This window comes from Aquarana catesbeiana, linkage group LG07 (assembly GCF_042186555.1).
Source record: "Aquarana catesbeiana isolate 2022-GZ linkage group LG07, ASM4218655v1, whole genome shotgun sequence".
Classification (NCBI taxonomy): Eukaryota; Metazoa; Chordata; class Amphibia; order Anura; family Ranidae; genus Aquarana; species Aquarana catesbeiana.
The window spans coordinates 238,367,084-238,387,335 of NC_133330.1; the positions used below are offsets into that span (position 1 = coordinate 238,367,084).

Consider the following 20,252-nt stretch of genomic DNA (forward strand, 5'->3'; position numbering starts at 1 on the left):
ATCTCTGTCCAGCCATCCAGGACTCTCCCTTCTGTTTGGCTGAGACACAGGAGTGGCATCATTGGCTACTGCTGCTGTCAAAGTCAGTTAGCCAATCCGGAGAGAGACGGAGTCAAACCGCAGCTCCATGTCTGAATGGACACACGGAGCTGCGGCTTGGGTGCCCCCATAGCAAGCTGCTTGCTGTGGGTGCACTTAACAGGAGGGAGGGGCGAGGAGCACCGAAGAGGGACCCGAGAAGAGGAGGATACAGGCTGCTCTGTGTAAAACCACTGCAACAGAGCAGGTAAGTATGACATGTTTGCTTTTGTTTTTTGTTTTTTTTGTTTTTTTTTAAAGGAAAAAAAACAAGACTTAAAACGGACCTTCAGTCATTTTTTCAACTTTCCATCTATTAAATCTTCTACCCTTGTTTTAACTTTGGATAGTAAAACATTTTTTTTCTGCAAGTAAATACCTTATACAGCCCACTTCTTGTTTCTTGTCTTGTAAAAAAGCCTAGGCTTATGACATCATGCACAGCTCTCTCCCTCTTACTCTCGTGAGAGTTTGCCAGGAAGGGAGGGGAGAAGAGTCATAAGAGGACTAATGAAAGCTGGAGTGCCTCTGTGTGTCTGTGTAAATCCTGGAACTTAACAGGCGGCAGCTTCAGCTGCCCACAGTTAAAGGGATCTTAGAGCTGAACTTCAGTACCCAGTTGAAATACATTGATGCGAGTTGTGTTATTTGCCAAATGATTTGTAGTTCTGTCCAGTTAAGCTGGCTAAAGCTGTCAGCATTTTTGTTTTTTGTTCAGTCAGTAGGCTGAATGAAAAAAACTGACCCGACCCGATTTCCCCCTCCGCACATTCAATGTGGATGGGGTAATCCTCCTGGCTGTGTCGTATTCTGACAGCGGGGAGAAAGAAAAATTTCCATCAGGGTAGATTGGATCCCTTTTGAACCGGCCAAATTTTAATCTATTAATGGGAAGATTTAGTTTGGTGCTTTATATGTACTTTTCTCTTTGTCAAAGCTAAACTCTAGGCCTTCATTCGATTACTCTACCAGCAGTATGGTATTTTTTCTAATGTCTTCTAGCCAGTAACTTGATGCACAGGGTCCTTTTTCATCTTCTCCTGGCAGTGGGGGGTCCTGAATGAGGCAGAGAACCGCACTCATTTGATGACATCACTACACTCTCTACATCAGTAGTGAGTTCAGATCGCCATGTTTAGGGGTGGGGCCATAAAGCCCTTCACTTATTCTTTCCTCAGTCTTCCAAATTGAGTGGCACTCTGCGTCTTTCAGTTCCAAAGACTCAGGACATCTTGTTTGCAATAAAAGTTATGTTAGTTCTGCTCTAATAAGGATATGTAAACTGTAGAACTAAACTATATCTGAGCACTAAAAACTGAAAATGCTACTTAATTCATTTTTACTTTTCAAACTCATCCTTCCGTGTCTCCATGCACTATTTTGTTGAGAAATCACTTTATAAAACACCCCAAGCTTTTCTAGCCACAGACCTCTTGCGTAAGGGCAGATGATTCATGGAGCATTTATTTCCGGGAATTCATCTGCCATTAGCTCAAGCATGCAGGCAGGAGTGTGTGTTTAGCTGAGAAAGCACCTCCTCCCATGAAGATTCCTGGGATGTATAACATCATTTTGGCCTAGGCCAGAAACCAGGAAGCAAAAAAAGTTTAAAATGCAAATATGCTGAAAAATACCATCCTATTTATATATGGATAAAGATTACAGGCAGTTAACACTGATTGAGAGAGTAATGCCTCGTACATACGATCAGATTATCGGATGATAAAAATCGCTTTCGAATTGATCGTACGATAGTCTGATTGTTAGTACACCGCTTTCGACAGCCGATCACGACTGTCTGTCCAACAAAATTCAAAGGGACAAACGCGAAAACTTTTCCCGGACGATAGCCCATCGAACGACAATCGTTTAATCAGTAAAGTATGCGTCCGCTAAAAATTGATAAACGAACACCGCGCATGATCGGAAACCCGAAAATACCCCGGAAGGAGATGGAAGAATGTAAACAATGTTCGTACCGCGAAAATGCCCCAACATACGAACAGAAACTCATCTGCATCCTATCACAATGTTCCTCAGCAATCAATGAACAGGTAATATTATTGTAGTCAATTATTTATCAGCATGTTCTATGAAAAGCTGATATAATTATATTAATTATATGATGTTTTGATTGCACTTTAATGAATTCTGCTGTATGTCAAGAAATCCAATTATGTAATTTTTACCAAAAAAAAATAAAAAAACCTAAGAATAAAGACAATAGTAAAGCAAGCAGAGTATTGTTACATCAGATCATGTTTATTAAAGCGTTTCACGTAAAAGTGAACAAAAGAAAACTCAGAGCTTATACATGTGCCCAATATTTTACATAAACATTATATTTAAACTTATTGTAAGCAATTTTAGTATTTGTCATTCACTTAAAGTGGAGGGCCACCCTAAAAAAAAATATTGCATGAAAAATCCTAAAAAAAAAAAAAATGTGAAAAAAATGTTTTTTTAAACTTCCCTAAACCCTTGTTGCTAGGCAGTCTTCCTAATCTGCCTCTTCCTATTCCGCGGCGTGTTCTGCTCCTCGGTGAGCGGCCCCGTTGCCTTCTGGGAACTGTGTGTGTTCCCAGAACACCACGGGGCCATTCACAGAGCACCGCGCCGCTCGCGCGTGCGCAATAGGAAACTGGCAGTGAAGCTGCAAGGCTCCACTGCCTGTTTCCCTTACTTAGGATGGCGGTGCCGGGAGCCGAGGGACGGGTCGGCCTCTGGCGGCCGACATCGTGGGCACCCTGGACAGGTAAGTACTTATTTAAAGTCAGCAGCTACAGTGTTTGTAGCTGCTGACTTTTACTTTTTCTTTTTTTTTTTTTTTTCAGGGACTGCATACCGCTTTAATAACTAAACTAAACAAACTAAAGAAAGGTCCATTTTTATTGCTGTCTGTGCCGCCATTTTGGAGATTCACCCCCTCTATTTGTCATGTTTACCATTATCATTCAAAGTAAAAGAAATTCCCAAATTTAGGGTTGTCCCCAGAAAAGCAATAGAGGGGAAATCTTCCAATAACCGACAACGGTTATGGTGACCTGGGGGGGGGGGGGGTCCCCTGATGAGTGGATTTTGCTTATTAAGGACAGATTTCCTTGCACTTCCCATAGTGGTTAAGATAACAAAAATCTCCCCAAGGGACACAGATGGCCAAAAAAATAAAAACTTGACACGGGTTTTAACATTTACAACTTTGTCGTTGACATAAAATATTTTTTAGCTTGCCTTGGTCAAAAAAGATGAAGTGGCATCCTCAAGTCTCATCCTCTTCTGAGGCTTAGCCACAGGTGTGATCAAAGTGGTCATAGTTGTGATCAAAGTTGTAACCGGTGTGTTCGGAGTGGACACATTCAATCTTCTGGTGATTCATCTGCCTGTGGTATTGTCTAGTAAACGAAAAAAGGAAGTTTATAGTATTGCAAAAAATGCAGTCCATATTCACATTAAACAGTAAACCTTGATGTTACATGAAAATATATCATGTATGAATTAGTTATGAGAAAACATCTGAAAAGCCAACAATTGGTTAATAATACCTGTGTCTGTGGCATGTCCTCTGTGTCCTCAATTTCAGGAGACATTGAATGTTCCAAAGCCGCTGAGGTGGATGGTAGCATACAGGAGGTAGAAGGAAGAGTAGATATTGAAGACCTGGCATCTACTTGATCTGTGATTAATCTCAGGCTTTGAAAGTACCCGAGTCTAGGAACATATATATTATCTGCTCCTGCTCCAGATCTTTGTGATTCTATAATCTTATTGAGTTCCCTTTTCAAAACAGTTCTTAGGTTAGCAATTTTATTGCGAACATAGTTTAAGTCCGCAAGAACTACAAATGGTTTGCACATTTCAACAAGTTTGAGGGCCTCATGCCATTTATTATGGTTTAAGTACTCTTTAGATTTTGTCTTCCACAAGCAGGGCATCTGCCTGTACATTTCAATGAATTGTGTTAAGAATTCTGGGCAGGTAAACTTGTCCGCCATTTTGCCTGCAAAATAAAATGTAAATATTCTAAATAATAGTTCATATTTTAGCAGACCAGACCTAAGTATACATTATGCTATCACCTCACAATATGCACACATTTCTGCCAATAAACAAGGCCTTCAATTACAATGAACTCATACAACAAAAAAAACTACTATTGCAATAGAATACAGAAACAAGGATGAAAAATATTTTTGAAATATACCTACGTTCGTGTGGAAATAGCTTTCGTGGGCAGTGAAACCTCGTGCGCTCATCCGTCTCTCGTCAACGAACGCTCCGACGTTCAATCGGTACTTTGTACACTGGTCATGCTTATGTTGCCCCTCCCCTTTCTGACTAGTCGCCTACAGTGTGAACGTGCAATCTAGCCGAGGCCTGAGACACAGCCACGAGTCCTCAGCTACAGCATGGAGACAATGGTGGACGTGGAGGGCGGGAAGGCACAACTAAAGAAGCATAGTGCCAGACCTGGACACAAAATCAAAGCAACTGTCGAGAAGTCAGATGGTGAACATGGTCTATGTTCTTGAGAAGAATGATTACGATGAGAAACTGGAGAACTATGAAAAGCCCAACAGAAAGGAGGACATCATCCATGATAAAGTAATTGTTTTGCTAAAGAAGAAACATTATGTAAAAAGACCCAAGGATCAGTTAAGGAAGCGGTGGTCTGACCTAAAGCACCGTGAAAAAGAACAACTTGAACAAATTTATAAAACTATTAAAAAAAGTAAGTAAAACAAAAGATAAAAATATATTGCCTTTTTATAATGTATTACTTTTTTGGCTTATGGAAATCCAAAAATATTTAATAGCCATAAACTGAATACAATGTGTGTTTTCTTTACAGGGCAAAAAATAAAAAGATCTAAAAAATTGCAGCGTCAAAGGCGCATTCACAAACGACTGCGGGAAATCCCATCTGATCAGAAAATTGCACACGGTGACATAGCAGCTCATGAGCAGGGTCTTTGAAGAAGGTATGTCATATACATCTTTAATTCCAATTAATGCAAACAGCTGTGTTCCAAGCAAATTTTTAATAGTATTTTTTTAAGTAATAAACTGCTCCAAACTAAATACATGATAGACCATGTCATGATGTGCTAGTATACATTGCATAGTATCACAATATGTAATACCTATCTTCCAAAGGGAGCACTCTCAGCAGCACCCTTTTACCAGGCTTGGAGGGCTGACATGTTTCCTCTGTGTTTGTTTCTTCCCTGTTTATGGGCTCTGGCGCTGGGAGTGACCTGAGCCGCATTTTTTGCAGTTTTATTTTGTTTATGTTATTGTTTTCACAATAGTTAAAAAATCAATGTCATAGCATGTGCCAGGTACTATTCATGTGGACATTTTGTGTTTTATAACAACTCCACTCCCTCAGCCATTGAAAGCTTTCTAGATATCCCAAGAAGGCGCCGGGAGGGGGGATGGCTACGTCCATGCTCACTGCTTGTAAAAGCAATCCAGCGGCTAGTTAGACGCTAGAATTGCGTTTACAATAGATACAAATACCGGCTCTAATACATGTTACCAGTGTACAGCGACATATTTGAACTTCGGTTGTCATCAAGTGGTAAAGATGAAAAAATTACCGAACATAATGTACTGTGTATGTGTCGTTTTTGTTTTTGTACAGAGCAAAAAAGGAATAGAATTGAAAAAGAGCAAGAAGAAAAAGTGAGGAAGGCATTTTGGAGAATGCAGAAAACCAATGAGCAAGCATATGTCCTAGATGAAGATATGAAGATAATGGTGTGATAACACTTGAGGAATTGTCGTTTCCTGATGCATCTGCAAAAGGTTTGTATATTTTTATTGCGTGTTTTTCTGTGTTATCACGCTGCATCAACATTAATTAATTAGATTCCCCGAATGCAGTACCTCATTGATGCGATAGCTAAAGTGCAATCATGTGATTATTATGGCTAAAGCACTTTATTTTATAATCAATTTTTGTTTATACTAAATGTTTTATATAAGTATGTTCAGTACTGTTTTTTTTTTTTTTTTTTAATATATGTAGACTGTTGTGTACAATGTTTTAAACTTTACAGGGTAACCATTCCTCTACCCTTATTTTTCTCTTCCCCGTGAATAAAAAAAGGAATAGCAGAAATACAAAAAAATACAGCAATCACAGTCTCTGAAAAAGCATGGCTGTCATTGTTTTTGTTTTGCACTATTTTTGACTCTTGACTGTTTTTTTTTTTTTTTTTTTTCACCTTGGGTGGGTTTACACCTATGAAAATTGGATGTGGATTTAACCGATTCGCATGACAGGAGATTCTGATCGGCTCTCTGTGGAGCCAGTTCACACATCTCCGCAACTGCTCAGATGCTAATGGCACAGGAGTCCTGTGCGCCTTTTGGTCCGTCCTGAGGTTCGAATTCCGTCCACAATTCGGGCTGTAATCGACCCAAAACAGTAAATGGAGACAGACCAGACTCCTGCTCTGAGGTGCTGGGTGTACCAGTGTGAACCCAGCCTGAACAAAAAAGAATAGCAGAAATGCCAAAAATATAGCAATCATGATTAAAGCCTGACTGCCATTGTTCTTATGTTGCACTATTGTTTTACACTTTATAAGGGTAAACATTCCTCTACCTTTTTTGAAGAAGGGGACTCTGTTTTCTTCCCCTTGAACAAAAAAGGAATGTCAGTAATGCCAAAAATCCAGTAATCACAATCCCGGAGTTCCATTGTTTTTTTTGCACCATTGTTAACACTATAAACTATTCCTCTACCATTTTTTTTGTATACGAGGACTCTGTTTTCTTCCGCTTCAGCCTAGGTTCACACTGTAGTGATCTATGAGACAGCACGATTACAGCTCTGGTTCCCCCATCGCATCTCTCTTGCAGGCAGTTCACATTGCCTTCTGTGAACCGCTGCTGGTGTCAATATAATGTTAATGACACCCCCAGATCGGTTCACAGATCACATTTGATCAAATTCCAGTGCAGGAAAAACAGGCCCTGCATTATTTTCCTGCTAATCCAATGCGAGTTTAGTCATACAACTGTATGGCTGTACTCCCAATGCACAGACACCGCATACGATCGGCACCGCACTGCGGTGTCACATGAGATGTTTGATTGGAGATGCAATGGACTCCTGCTGGGAGGCGCTGCGTGTTCAAGTGTGAACCCAGCCTGAACAAAAAAAAATGGCAGAAATACCAAAAAGAAAACAATAATGATTAAAGCCTGAATGCATTTGTTTTTGCTTTGCACTATGACTATTTTTGAAAAAATAGAACAGCAGAAAATTTGGAAATTTTGGATCCTGCTGCTGTTAGAACTTGTATTTCTTTGGCTATGTGCTGCAAAAAATTGCACTTTAACTGTTATTGGCTGCTTTCTAATAAAGCAAAGATTGTTTGTAAAATTGAGTGTATTTCTTGACCAAAGTGAATGATAACATTATATATAATTTTAGTATTTATTTCTGTATTAAATAATGGCGCATGTAGTAATGCATAAAGGTACCATGAAGGTGAAAATATTCAAATAATTTTACATAACATTAATACAAACAGTTACGTAAACGCAATAACACAGAACAATGTTTTTTTGGAACAATAAAACTTAAACTTCCTGTTGACCAAAGGAAAAAAGATGTATGGGATTGAATGGAGGGTGTACTGAACACTGGATGTGCATGCTAAAAAAAAAAAAAAAAAAAAAAACTTAATCGGAGTTCCGCCCATTCTTGCCAATATCTAAGTAACGAAACTCGTAGTTGGCGTCAACTATTGCAAACATAACAATACTAAAAAAGCCCTTATAATAGGAGTAGTAAGAGCCTGAATTTGGAGGTGGTACAATACGAACATGTTTGCCATCAATGGCCCCACCACAATTCGGAAAGTGCCAATGTTGTTGGAAATCGTTGCCAACCTCCTTCCACTGCTGTACATTGGTGGGAAACGGAAAGGAAAGAAACAGGCTATTAAGGATAACGAAACAAAAAAATAAAGAGAGATCTCTGCAGTATTAGCAAACATTATTTAAAGTAGTTGTAAAGTCTTGAGGTTTTTCACTTTGATACATTCGATGCATTAAGTTTAAAAACCTGTGCTGAAGGAGCCCCCCTTTTTCTTACCTGAACCCAATTGTTCCTGCATCCAAGACGAACCCAGCAGCTCCAGCCGATGTCTCGGGTGGATAGATTTTATTCATTTCATTGGATAGTTTGATAGCAGCAGGAGTCATTGAATCCCGCTGTTGTCAATCAAATCCAGTGACGCGGGACCAAGTCCTGCTGAACGCAGCTGCAGGATTCGGGATCGCATCCACACGAGTGCACCCATGGAATGCAGCTCTCCGTAGGGCACTCGCTGAGGAGGAGCCAGGAGCGCTGCAGGGACACCCCATAAAAGGAGGCTCTGGGCCACTCTGTTCACAGAGCAGTTAAGTATGACATGTTTGCTATTTAATAACACAAGAATTAAATAAAGCACTGTACCTTAATATATCCTTCTTTAATGCCACGATAAGAGCCTTGCAGGTCTCTGGGATGATTTGTCCAAGTGCTTGTGGAAAAATGGCTGTTGAAAATTCAAGGTCTTGACAACTTCTCCCTGTCGCCAAATAACGGAGCGTAGTTTCTTAGCCGTTGTTCAGGGCTAATAGATTTCCGCATTGGTGTATCTTTTTTGATGATCAATGGTGTGTTAGTTCGCAGTAGATTTTGAAAACTTTCATCATTCATCCTTTAAAAAAATTTCGATAATCGTCTTGATTGTTCACTTGCAACTGCAGCCATTGCTTGGACCATGTCCTCCTTTTTTGTTTTTTCTTTTTAAGGACATTCTGGATAGCCAATATCCCCAACATGGCAATTGGAAATGCGGGGTCTTGCATTCCTTCTGTAATGTTCTCTGTTTGTTAAGAGAACAAGTGAAAAAACGCATGAAAAGAAATGTGCGGAGAGTAATACACGAATATGCCTGTACACGAACGGATAGCCAAAAGGCGTGGCAGACACAGGGGTCACACGTATTTGACATAATTTCCAATATGTAGCTACACAAACGGGAAAGTTTTCCAGAATTGTACGACGAAAATTGTACTTTTTGCACTGTCGATATTAGTTTTATGCAACAAAATGCGAACGATATGTCGTACGATAATCTGATCGTGTGTATGAGGCATAAGGGTGAGTTTACACTTGCAAATGTATCATGTCTGATCAGCTTCCAGAACCTCAGTGAGGGTTCCTGTGATTAGTTGCTAGGAGGCACTGGGAAGCTGCTGGCTCTCACAGCTAATGGTGCCCACTTGCTTGTAATCACTCATGCAGCAATTACATGCGAGTGATCGGCCCTGGATGCAGATTGTCTATGTCCAAGTGATCATTTGAATATGACCGCTGCTTGAGCAATTGGCTGCAAGAGCTGGTAGCTTCTCATTGCTTTCAATGAGACTGCCTATTTGCAGCTAATCACAGGAACCTCCCACAAGGGTTCTTGCAGCTGATTGCAGACAGGGTACATTTGCAACCAGCCTGTCTGATTTTTTTGCATGCAATTAGTTACTGCCGGCAGCTATAGCTCATTGTGTTCTGACAGCAGAGAAGGCTCCCCGCCAGCAGAACACAATAGCTCTGCAGGAGGGATTGCCCCATCAACACTGAATGTGTTGCTGAGGGAGTCGAGCGATTTTCTTACCTACAGCATGTGAAAACCATTTTTTTTTTTTTTTTTTTTTTTAATGAGAACTGCAGATTTTTAAAAAAGATAGAAATTCATTTTTATCAAGACGTTAAAATGTGACAGTTTTATATAAGAGTTTGGTGATTGGTTTTTTTATACACTTTACCACCTACAATACTGCTGTTTACCAAGGATCATGTGATGTTTTGCTTAGAATAAAAATAAGGAACTCGGACAGAGGGAAAATCCAAAATTTTGTCACCAAAACAGGAATAGATGGGAAATCTTCCAATGGGGACACTGGTTACATTTCCTACTTTATACAAAATGTTAAAAAAATGGTTTTGACTTTTGATATAATTGAATTCTGAAGTCTGGTGGTGCGTTCACTAACCTTTCTGCCCTTGGCCCTGGCTAACCAGTCCCATTATGGTAAATACAGCCCAGCTTGAATTCTGACCTGCGGTTGTCAGAACCTGGAAGCCAGATATGTTACACATTTTATATGATTCTCTGCTGAATACGCCCTCTCCTGTGAAACAAATCAGAGAACAGAAGTGCCCAGGAGGCTTCCAAATGGAAAATTCAGCAGTTACGGCAAACTTACTGCTGCTATATGTGCACTCAGCTGCATTCACTTGGCAGGGTCTCTACTGGTGCATTCATTTTTACTGTACATCTTTTGTTAAGTATAGGTGCACTTTAAACTGCAGTATTCTTAAACCAGCTTCCCCGCGATGAATAGAAAATACCTGCAGACCATTTTGAGTATCTTTTAAAATATTCATCGAGTAAGTGATTGTGTTATTGACATGTTTGAACCACAGTAGGATTTTTTCCTTGCTTGGTGGTCAGGTTAATGACTTCAGACTGCTCAAAGCACCAATTTGTTTTACATGTAAAAGGAAGCACTCTCGGGCATATTTTACTCTCCTAGCAACAGCAAATCGGTCCAAATCCCTTCTGCGTGTTATAACATAATTCTAATAAAAACCATGTGACAGTGCAGTTAATTTCTTCACTTATTTTGAGCCGTTGGTCAGTTTTGAATAAAACCGCTATTGTGTGTTTGCCAGGGCAAGTTCTATTTATTCAGAGAGTACTATTAATGTCATTAGTATTCCCATGAATTTCAGGGTCTCTACGTGATCAGTACCTGACTGTGGGCTCTGCTCACGAAGCGTCACGAGTAATCCTACCTGTGCTAGTTATTTTATTTTAGGCATTCAATTCACTTGCCAATATATCAGCATGCAATTAATTTTAGCGTGAAATACCGTATTTATCGGCGTATAACACGCACCCCAATTTAAGAGGGAAGTTTCAGGAAAAAAAACTTTTTAAAAAAAAAAATAAACCACTTTGAAACAAAATAATGGTCAGTGAGCATCAATGCAGCCTTATTAGTGCCCATCTGCAGCCTCAATGCAGCCTGATCTGTGCCCATCTGCAGCTTCAGTGTAGTCTGATCTGCGCCCGTCTACAGCCTGATCTGCGCCCATCTTACCCATCAATGCAGCTGCCTGATTAAGCCTCACCATCTCTCATTGCAGGAAAAATCACTGAGCCGTCATCTCCTGTTTACTCGGCTCTGTCGGCAGTCACATACAGTCCCGCCTCCGCCATTGGCATTGGACTAGCTCCTGTGATGAACAGAACACTTGTCCAATGCCGGTGGTGGAGGCGGAACTGTGTAGGTGAAGTTAGAGCTGAGTGGAGAGGAGATGACGGTTCGGTGAATTCCGGCGGCGCTTATCCCCCTTCTTCCCTTCCGAGGTACGCTGTCAGCGTATAACACGCACCCGTGATTTGCCCCTTATTTTCACGGGAAAAAAGTGTGTGTTGTACGCCAATAAATATGCTAGTTATTTGATCATTGCAAGTCTGTATTTTTCTTAAATCTTTTTTTTTTTTCTCTTGAAAGCATTACTTTATCTCCACCAAAATGACCCTATTTTTAGTTTTTTGCAATAGACTACCCATAGAAAGTCCCAATTTAAGCTCAACTCTGGGCAAAAATTAAATCACCTGGTTCCCACCCTACCCCTATCTAGCAAATTTTTTTTAAGCCTCTCTAAACAGTGTTAATTGTGACATAAAATTTCATTTAGTTTTAATCATAGTCTTTTCTAAAACGCCATTTCAGTTTGTTGTATTTTAGTCATCTGAATTGTTCAAATTTTAGTCGTCTAAAATCTCCAGTACACTTTAGTTGACTAAAATCGCCAGTACACGATAGTCAACTGAAATAATTTTAGTCGACTAAAATCGAATGGGTTTAGATACATTGTAATACATTATTTAATCCATTCTCAAACTCCTGGAGTAAAAATCTAATAGGGTTTTTGTACATGCACTACTGACACAGATTTAGATTTTGTGGTATGTAATGTCTTTATAAATGAAACCAAGTTTTGTTACAAGAATATTGCTTTTTTAGACCAACAGAAGTGCAACTGTAAAATATAAATAAAACAGACAAAAAAAAACAGCACTTCACTTGCTAAAAATCAGAACTGAGCCTGTGCAATTCAAATTGGATAGTGTATGGGGGGCTATGTTAACTAACAGAAATAATGAAACAATGTGAATGCATTCACAAGCTTTAGTGTGAAACAGGCATAAAATTAGCTCAATGTGAAGTCGTCAGTAGTGGTAATAGTCCTGGCTGGAGCTGCTGGGATCATGGAGAGGCAATAGATGCTGTTGAGAAGATCTAGAGAAGCTGTCAGAGAGCTGCCACGGGAAGGGAACCTCGGAAGAACTTTTAGATGGAGCTGTCAAAAGCCTGGCTGCTAGTAGCCAATTGGGAACCGTTTCAGAGGTAAAACCACGCCTCCTTCATCAGCTGATTTAGGAGGTGTGAATTTCCCTCTGCCTACTTGCACCCAGGCTTTTGACAGCTCCATCTGACAGTTTTTCCGGCTCTCTGACAGCTTCTCTGGATCTTATCAATGGAATCTACTTCCTCTTCATGATCCCAGCGGCTCCAGTCTGGACTATTACTACTACTGTTGGCTTCACATTATGATAATTCTATGCCTGTTTCACACTTAAGCTTGTGAGTGCATTCTCATTGATTTTATATGAATAAAATCTTGCTGCATGATTGATAGCCTGGCGCCTCTCTCTCTCCTTCTCTTACCATATAAAAAAAAGTCCCTCCCTCACATTTCTCACATTTTTAGTTGCGTTTTCATGTGTTTATGAAAAATGGCATTGATTTTCGTCAGTTTTCATCACTGAAAACATGTCTCTGACAAAAATATCAACAGAGTTAACACTGCCTCTAAGGCTCGATTCACACTAATGCATTTTTTGATGCTTTTTGCAGAAATGCATTTCATTTTTTTTTTTTTAAATTCCTATAGAACACGTTCACATGACTGCATTTTCGTGCCTCCTGCGTTTTTGGAAAGGATCGGAGACTTTTTCCCCGCAAAATGCAGTGTTTTGCATGTAATAGACTTCAATGGACCTGCATCCAAAATGCAAGTACTGCGTTTTTACCGCGATTTGCATTTTTTTTGCTTTACATTTACTGTATATAGCTGGTTGGTAAGGAGCAGGCTGGGAAGTCAGCCGCCACGTCCTTAACAACCGATGATTCATCAGCTGTCAGCGGGATTCCCTGCTAACACCTGAATGTAGTAAAAAAGAATTGCTGGCAAAAAAAATAATCCGATAAAAATTTGGAGGAGACACGAATTTAAAAAAAATGGCCTGGGTCCCCCTTAAAATCTATACCAGACTCTTATCTGAGCATGCAGCCCGGAAGATCATGAAAGGGAGGGGACGAGTGAGCGCCACCCCCCCTCCTCCTGAACCATAGTGGGCCGCATACCCTCAACATTGGGGGGGGCTTTTGGGCGGGGGGCTTTGCTCCCCCCCTCCCCAAAGCACCTTGTCCTCATGTTGATAGGGACAAGGGCCTCTTCCCCACAACCCTGGCCGGTGTTTGTGAGGGTCTGCGGGCGGGGGGGCTTATCAGAATCCGCAAGTCCCCTGTAACAAGGTGGCCCCCAGATCTAGACCCCCCTATGTGAATAAGTATGGGCTACCCATTCACCAAAAAAGTTGTGTAGTGTGACAAAAGACAAGAGTTTTTGACGAGTCCTTTATTAAAAACTTCTTCCTCCTCCTCCCTCCTCCCTCCTCCAATGTCCACGCCATAGTTGTATAGATCAGAGGAATGCAGCATCGGAGGAGGTTTTTTATTTTCAGCGGGAGCGGCGGGGGAAGAAGACCGGAGAAAGAAGTGGGGGAAGAAGACTTTTAATACAGGACTTGTCAAAAACTGTCTTGCCACACTATACTACTTTTTTTTTTTTTTGGCGAATGGATAGGGGTACCCCAAACTCATTCACATGGGGGTCAGAATCTGGGGGGCTTCCGGATTCCGATAAGCACCCCCCGCCCACAGACCCCCACAACCACCGACCAGGGTTGTGGGGAAGAGGCCCTTGTCCCCATCAACATGGGGACAAGGTGCTTTGGGGTAGGGGGGGCAGAGCTTGCTCGTCCCCTCCCTTTCCTGACCTGCCAGACTGAATGCTCGGATAAGGGTCTGGTGTGGATTTTGAGGGGTCCCTACGCCAATTTTTAAAAAATTTTGGAGTGGGGGTGTCCCCTCCAAATGCATTTTTTTTTCACAAATTTTTTTACCTGGCAATTCTTTTTCTTTTCTACATTCAGCTGTCACTGGGGAACCCCGCTGACAGCTGCTGACTCATCGGTTGTTAAGGATGCGGTGGCCTGCTTCTCGGTCCGCTTCTTTGCAACCGGCTATATACACTATATGTAAAAAAAAAAAAAAAAAGCACAATGCAAATTGCAGTAAAAGCACTGAAGAAATGCTCAAAAGCAACATGCTTCGATGTAAATCAAGCCTTAAATCCAAAAATGGACCTTAAGTCTCAGTGCCACTTGCAGTAGTGGTGATCAGTTATCGGAAGCTGCTGTGCATTCTTGCTGATGCATTCTACCAACCAGTCTTCTGTCCACCCCTCGCATTGTGGCATTACACTTAAAGCAGAAATAAACCCTCCAATCCTTGTCAGACACGGAAGCTACCATCTTGGTCTATGTTTGTGCTTCAATTGTCATGGTGCTGCACATGTGATCAGTTATGACACCGGCCATTTGATGGTTTTACGGTTTGGTTGAAAGCACAAGCAAGTGTGAAAGCTAGCATCCCAGCATGCCAGGAATGTAACTGTGTTTTTTTTTTAAACCATTAAACCGATGTGTTTAGTTCCACTTTAAGGTTTTAGGACCTTGTGAGGGCTTTTTTTCTAGTGTGGACATGGTTTAACCTGTATTAGTTTTATGTTCCTGTAGAAGTAATCTAACCTCACTATTTGTCCTGGAGATCACCGTCGGAGGAGATGACATGGGGGTCGGAAATTCCTGGCTGTCACTGGGAGAGGAGTAGAGAGAATATATCTTTAAAAAGGGACACTTCTTTCAGTAATCTCTCTTCCTCACATTTTGGGGAGAGTTACACTTCCTGTTGTGTCAGTGGGGACAGGAATTAGAGGGCATTTCTTCAGTGGGGACACAGGCTGCAATAACGAAAAAAAAAACTCTGAGGTTATAAGCTTATAATTCCACTATGTCCAAAACAGTTTTGGGGGGAATTTCACGCCACTGAGAGAATTGTGGGGGCTTTCCTTTAATAATGCAAGTTGCATGTCTACAAGGGTCACCCACTGTTTTCAGTAATTTCCACATCACTAATCTGGAAGAGGTGGGAAGGCAGAAAAGTTACAAGTCATTATCAGAATGCTTGTTACAGGTCGATAACTGGCATTGCAAAATGAACAGCAGAAATAACAGATTCCATGGTTCTTTTTTTTTTTGTAACTAACAATGCAGTGTGTTAACCACAGTATGTAAATCCTCGAGACTGCTGTTTTTTTTCTTCCCTTGTCATTGTAGCAGTTACATGCCAATGTGTCTGCCTCTTTTGTATAGGATAAATCTCATGCAAGAAAACCAATTACAGTGATTTTATCTCTCTTTTAGCTTGCCTGTACTGCAAACAAATCATACAGGAAATAACATTTCTTTTATTATTGAAGTAGGGTGTGATTTTGGCTGTCTCACTGCTGTGCGGATTGGCAGCCCTGCACAAATGAATCAATAAATGAAGCAGATGAAAAGGCAAGATGCTAATTAGATGAAAGAGTAGTTGTCCTAGTAAATTTAGGCAGTGTTGTCAGACCATGCACCATATTGCATCATTAAATCCTGTCCTTGGCTCCCTGACCAATAGGGTTTGACATGTACCGAGATATTTTCCTGGAAGCTGAGGTTTTGTAGAGGTTGGTAATCAGTAATCAGTGCGCTTGCAATTTTAGGGATTAAATGGCTTAGTTACATAGTCAGGTCTTTGCGTCACTGCTGGTATGCACACAAAGGTATATTGGGAAATATACACCATAAAACTTGAAAAAGCATAGACTAGCTAAATAGACTAACCCTTGTGCAATTATTAAAGCATGTTCAACACAAACCGATAACAAAAACAGTCTTAAAGGAGTTGTAAACCCTTGCGGTGTTTCACCATTCTATGCATTAAGGAGAAAAACCTTCTGTGCTGCAGCAGCCCCCCAGAGCCCCCCTTTTTCTTACCTGAACCCGATCGATCCAGCAATGAAAACGAGCACAGCAGCTCTAGCCGCTGTCTCGGTTTCTCATTGATTGATAGCAGCAGGAGCCATTGGGTCCCGCTGCTGTCAATCAAATCCAGTGACATGGGAGCCGGGGGGTGGGGCCGAATCCTGCTGCCTGTGTCAATGAACGCAGCAGGACTCGGGAGCGCGCCCGCACAAGTGCCCCCATGGAAAGTGGCTCTCCATGGGGGCATTCGAGAAGAGGAGGAGCCAGGAGCCCCATCTGGGGACCCCAAAAAAGGAGGATCAGGGCCGCTCTGTGCAAAACCCTTGCACGGAGCAGGTAAGTATGACATGTTTGTTATTTTAGGAAAAAAATAAACAGATCTTTAAAATCACTTTAAATGTATCCTAGGGGCGTAGCTAGCATGTGAGGAGAGCAGATGTGTCCCACTGGAGCTCCGATCCTGGCTCTGCATTCCAGCGCTGCGGCACCATCAGTCCTGATCCCCGGACCCAGGTATTGTCCCACGGGCTTCCCAAGACCCTCCTTCACATCAGGGTGCAGTTCGGATGGGTCCCCCCAAGACCTGCTACACACAATCCGGACCGAAGGCTCCCTCTCCACCGGTGGCCATCTTGCCCACAAGGCAGCCTGCTGCTGTGATGGCTGCGTGCACTCAAACAGTAGCAGAGACAGGAGCTACTGAGTCCCCCACAGGAGCGGAGATTCTAGCAGCCATAACTGCATGCAAGGAATCCCTGATGGCCAAGATTGACTTTGTGACCGTGGATGCCAGTCGCTTCCATGGGGACATGGATAAATTCTGGTCCCGGATCACAGAGCTGGAGAACAGAGTCTCCACGGTGGAGGACACAGTCCGATCGTATTCCAGGGAGGTGAGGGCCCTGCAGCTCCAGGTAAAAGTGCTCCAGGAGCGTACTATAGACACTGAGAACCACCTTAGGTGAAATAACATTCACATACTGGGATTGCCTGAGAGAGCAGAGGGCTCTAGACCAGCTGAATTTACTGAACAGTTATTTCCACCCTGTTTAATCTGGATAACATGCCTCCCACGTTTGTAGTGGAAAGAGCCCACAGGGTCCCACCACTTCCTCCAAAACCTGAGGTCCCTGCACGCCCCTTCCTGCTGCAATTATTAAATTGTCGCGACCGAGACCGCATCTTGGCAGCGGCCCGTGCCATGCCTGAAATTAAATATGAAAATGCCAGTATTTTTTTTCCCCCAGATTTCTTTCAGGAAGTACAGCAAAGCCGCAAATCCTTTACTGATGTGAGACGCCGACTCCGAGAAAAGAGAATGCGCTTTGAGCTCCTGTATCTCGGCAGGATGAGAATCACAGATGGCGACAACACCCGCTTGTTTGACACCCCGGAAGCGGCTGTGGCGTGGCTGGATACCCGCTAACAACATGCTGCCGATGAACCATTGTTGTCTACAGCGCGCTGGGATCAGCTAGGTATCGCGTTCCTCTATACTGAACCACCTTTAGCATTGTGATGAATTCCAGCATTACTCACTTTGTGCCTCCACGCTTCTCATCACCGATGTATCCAGCCATTATTCCAACTTCTTTATCCTGTGCACATTGCTGGCTAGACTGCCGCTTACTTCTGCCTGAGGAGCTCCAGCAACAATCACTAATTTTCTCTTTGATTCCTTTGTTGGACAAAATATTGCATTTTGCCTAGTATAAGTTTTGGTTACAGGGAATAGGCCTGCTCTGTCTAGTTTGAAAGATGACCACAGTCTTGGGCAGGGTAGGCACCTCGGTGCCCTTTGGGTTTTTGTTTTTGGGTTCGAAGTTTTGGTTATATGTTGATTTTTAGGCTCTGTTCTCCTACCTATGTTATGTTCTGGTGTTGGATCTTTTGGTCTTTGCTCCTTCCAAGATGCTCTAGGAGACCCCCAAATATCCCGCGCAATGTCATCCATACTTGCCCCCACAATGGCACCAACAAATAGCACGTTCACTGTCCTATCCTGGAATGTCTGTGGATTAAATTCCAAATTTAAAAGGGCGCTGCTGTTTTGCTACCTCAAATCCTACTCCCCTAACCTAATGATATTACAGGAGACACATCTTGTGGGCAGCAAACGTATGACACTTAAAAAAAAAAAGTGGCTTCATAGATCATTTCATGCCTCATATTCCTCCTTTGCTTGGGGAGTGTCCGTGCTGATAGAAGTCCTTCCCATGCGAGGTCGAACATGTCCACACGGACCCCCAGGGCAAATATGTGATAGTGATATTAAAATTCTGGAGACAACGTTATATTGTGACAAATGTATAGATACCCCCCCTTCTCTTCTGCACTACTCTACACTATCATGGAGAAGATAGCCCCGTACTGTCCTGCCAAATTAATCCTTATAGGCGACTTTAATGCTATCCTAGCCCCAGACCTAGACAGGTCCAATCCTCCTAAATACTTCTCCACAGAGCTGAAGGCATGGGCTCTGGCAATGGGGGTGGATGAGGTATGGAGATGGAAACATCCCACAGACAGATCATTCTCCTGCTTCTCCACAACCCACAAAACGGCCTCCCGCATAGATTTGGCAATCCTTCCTTAATGTCGGATGTGCTGAACGCCACCTACCTGTCTAGTGGCCTATCCGACCACAACCCCCTGAAACTTACCATTCGCTCACCATGCTCCCGCACTTCGGCTCTGTGGAGACTTGGGCCCCAATGGATTGCCCACCCAGAGATGGTGGACAAAATCCCCCCCTTCTCACTGAATATTGGAAGCTTAACGCAGGGTCCTCCTCACCAGAGATCACTTGGGACACATTTAAAGCGTTCACACGTGGCCACTACATGTCCTCTATCTCAGCAGTCCATAAAGACCAAGAGGCGGCAGTGACGTCCTTACAGGAGACAATTGACTCCTGCTCTGAATACGCTGCAGACCCTTCTGAGGCTAAGTTTATCGAACTTCAGAGTAAAAAGAGGGATTTGCACCTGCACTTGACTGAAGCTACCAGACATGACCTTTACAACACCAAACAACTATTCTTTGAGCAGGGGGGCTGAAATGGACGCCTATTAGCAATGTTAGCACAGCATGACTGTCCACTGACTTTTAATCCCAGAAATTAGGCCTGCTACGGGGGGGTCGGTCTCCTCGCCACACAACATAATTGATGCCTTCCAACAGTTCTATAGCTCGCTCTACACATCCGTACTGCCACCAAATTTCGATCCCAGAGATTTGGACCCCCTAGCTCTGGGATGGCTGTCTGATGAGGAGCGTACCGGGTTGGTGGAAACGATCACCCCGGAGGAGGTCCTAGCTGCAATTCAGTCCTTTCCTCCAGGGTAATCCCTGGGTCCTGATGGCATCCCCATTGAATTCTACAGGACCCATGGAAATCTACTGGCGTCGATTTTACCTCAACTCAAAATGTTTAGCATCAGGTGAACTTCTGGCTTCCATGTATCATGCCCTTGTGGTGTTGATTCAGAAGCCTCCTAAAGACCCCACCCCCTGAGCCTCCTACTGACCTATTGCCCTCCTAAATGTAGACTTCAAAATTCTTACCAAATTAATCACCCAGAGACTTCAACCCTTACTGCCCACGATTATTGAGACTGATCAAACAGGGTTAATGGAGCCACTGACATCAACCTAAGGAGACTACAAACTAACATTCATACACAGCACCTTAATGTGGGCTCTAGGGTGGTGGCATCATTGGACATTGAAGGGGCCTTCGACACAGTCGAATGGCCCTTTCTGTGCGAGGTCCTCCGCTTGATGGGTTTCCCATTATTGTTTATACAATGGCTACGGACAATCTACAAGGCCCCTACTTTGGCCATTAAATTGGATGGACGTCTATTCCAGCCCTTCCCATTG

The 20,252-nt window shown here is 42.5% G+C and overlaps 1 protein-coding gene across 7 annotated transcripts in view; it reads left to right on the forward strand.

The window, feature by feature from the left end:
- The window catches only part of DIPK1A (divergent protein kinase domain 1A), a 274,738-nt gene that overhangs the window by 126,238 nt on the left and 128,248 nt on the right, over positions 1–20,252 (forward strand). The gene's annotated exons all lie outside the window — the stretch shown is intronic.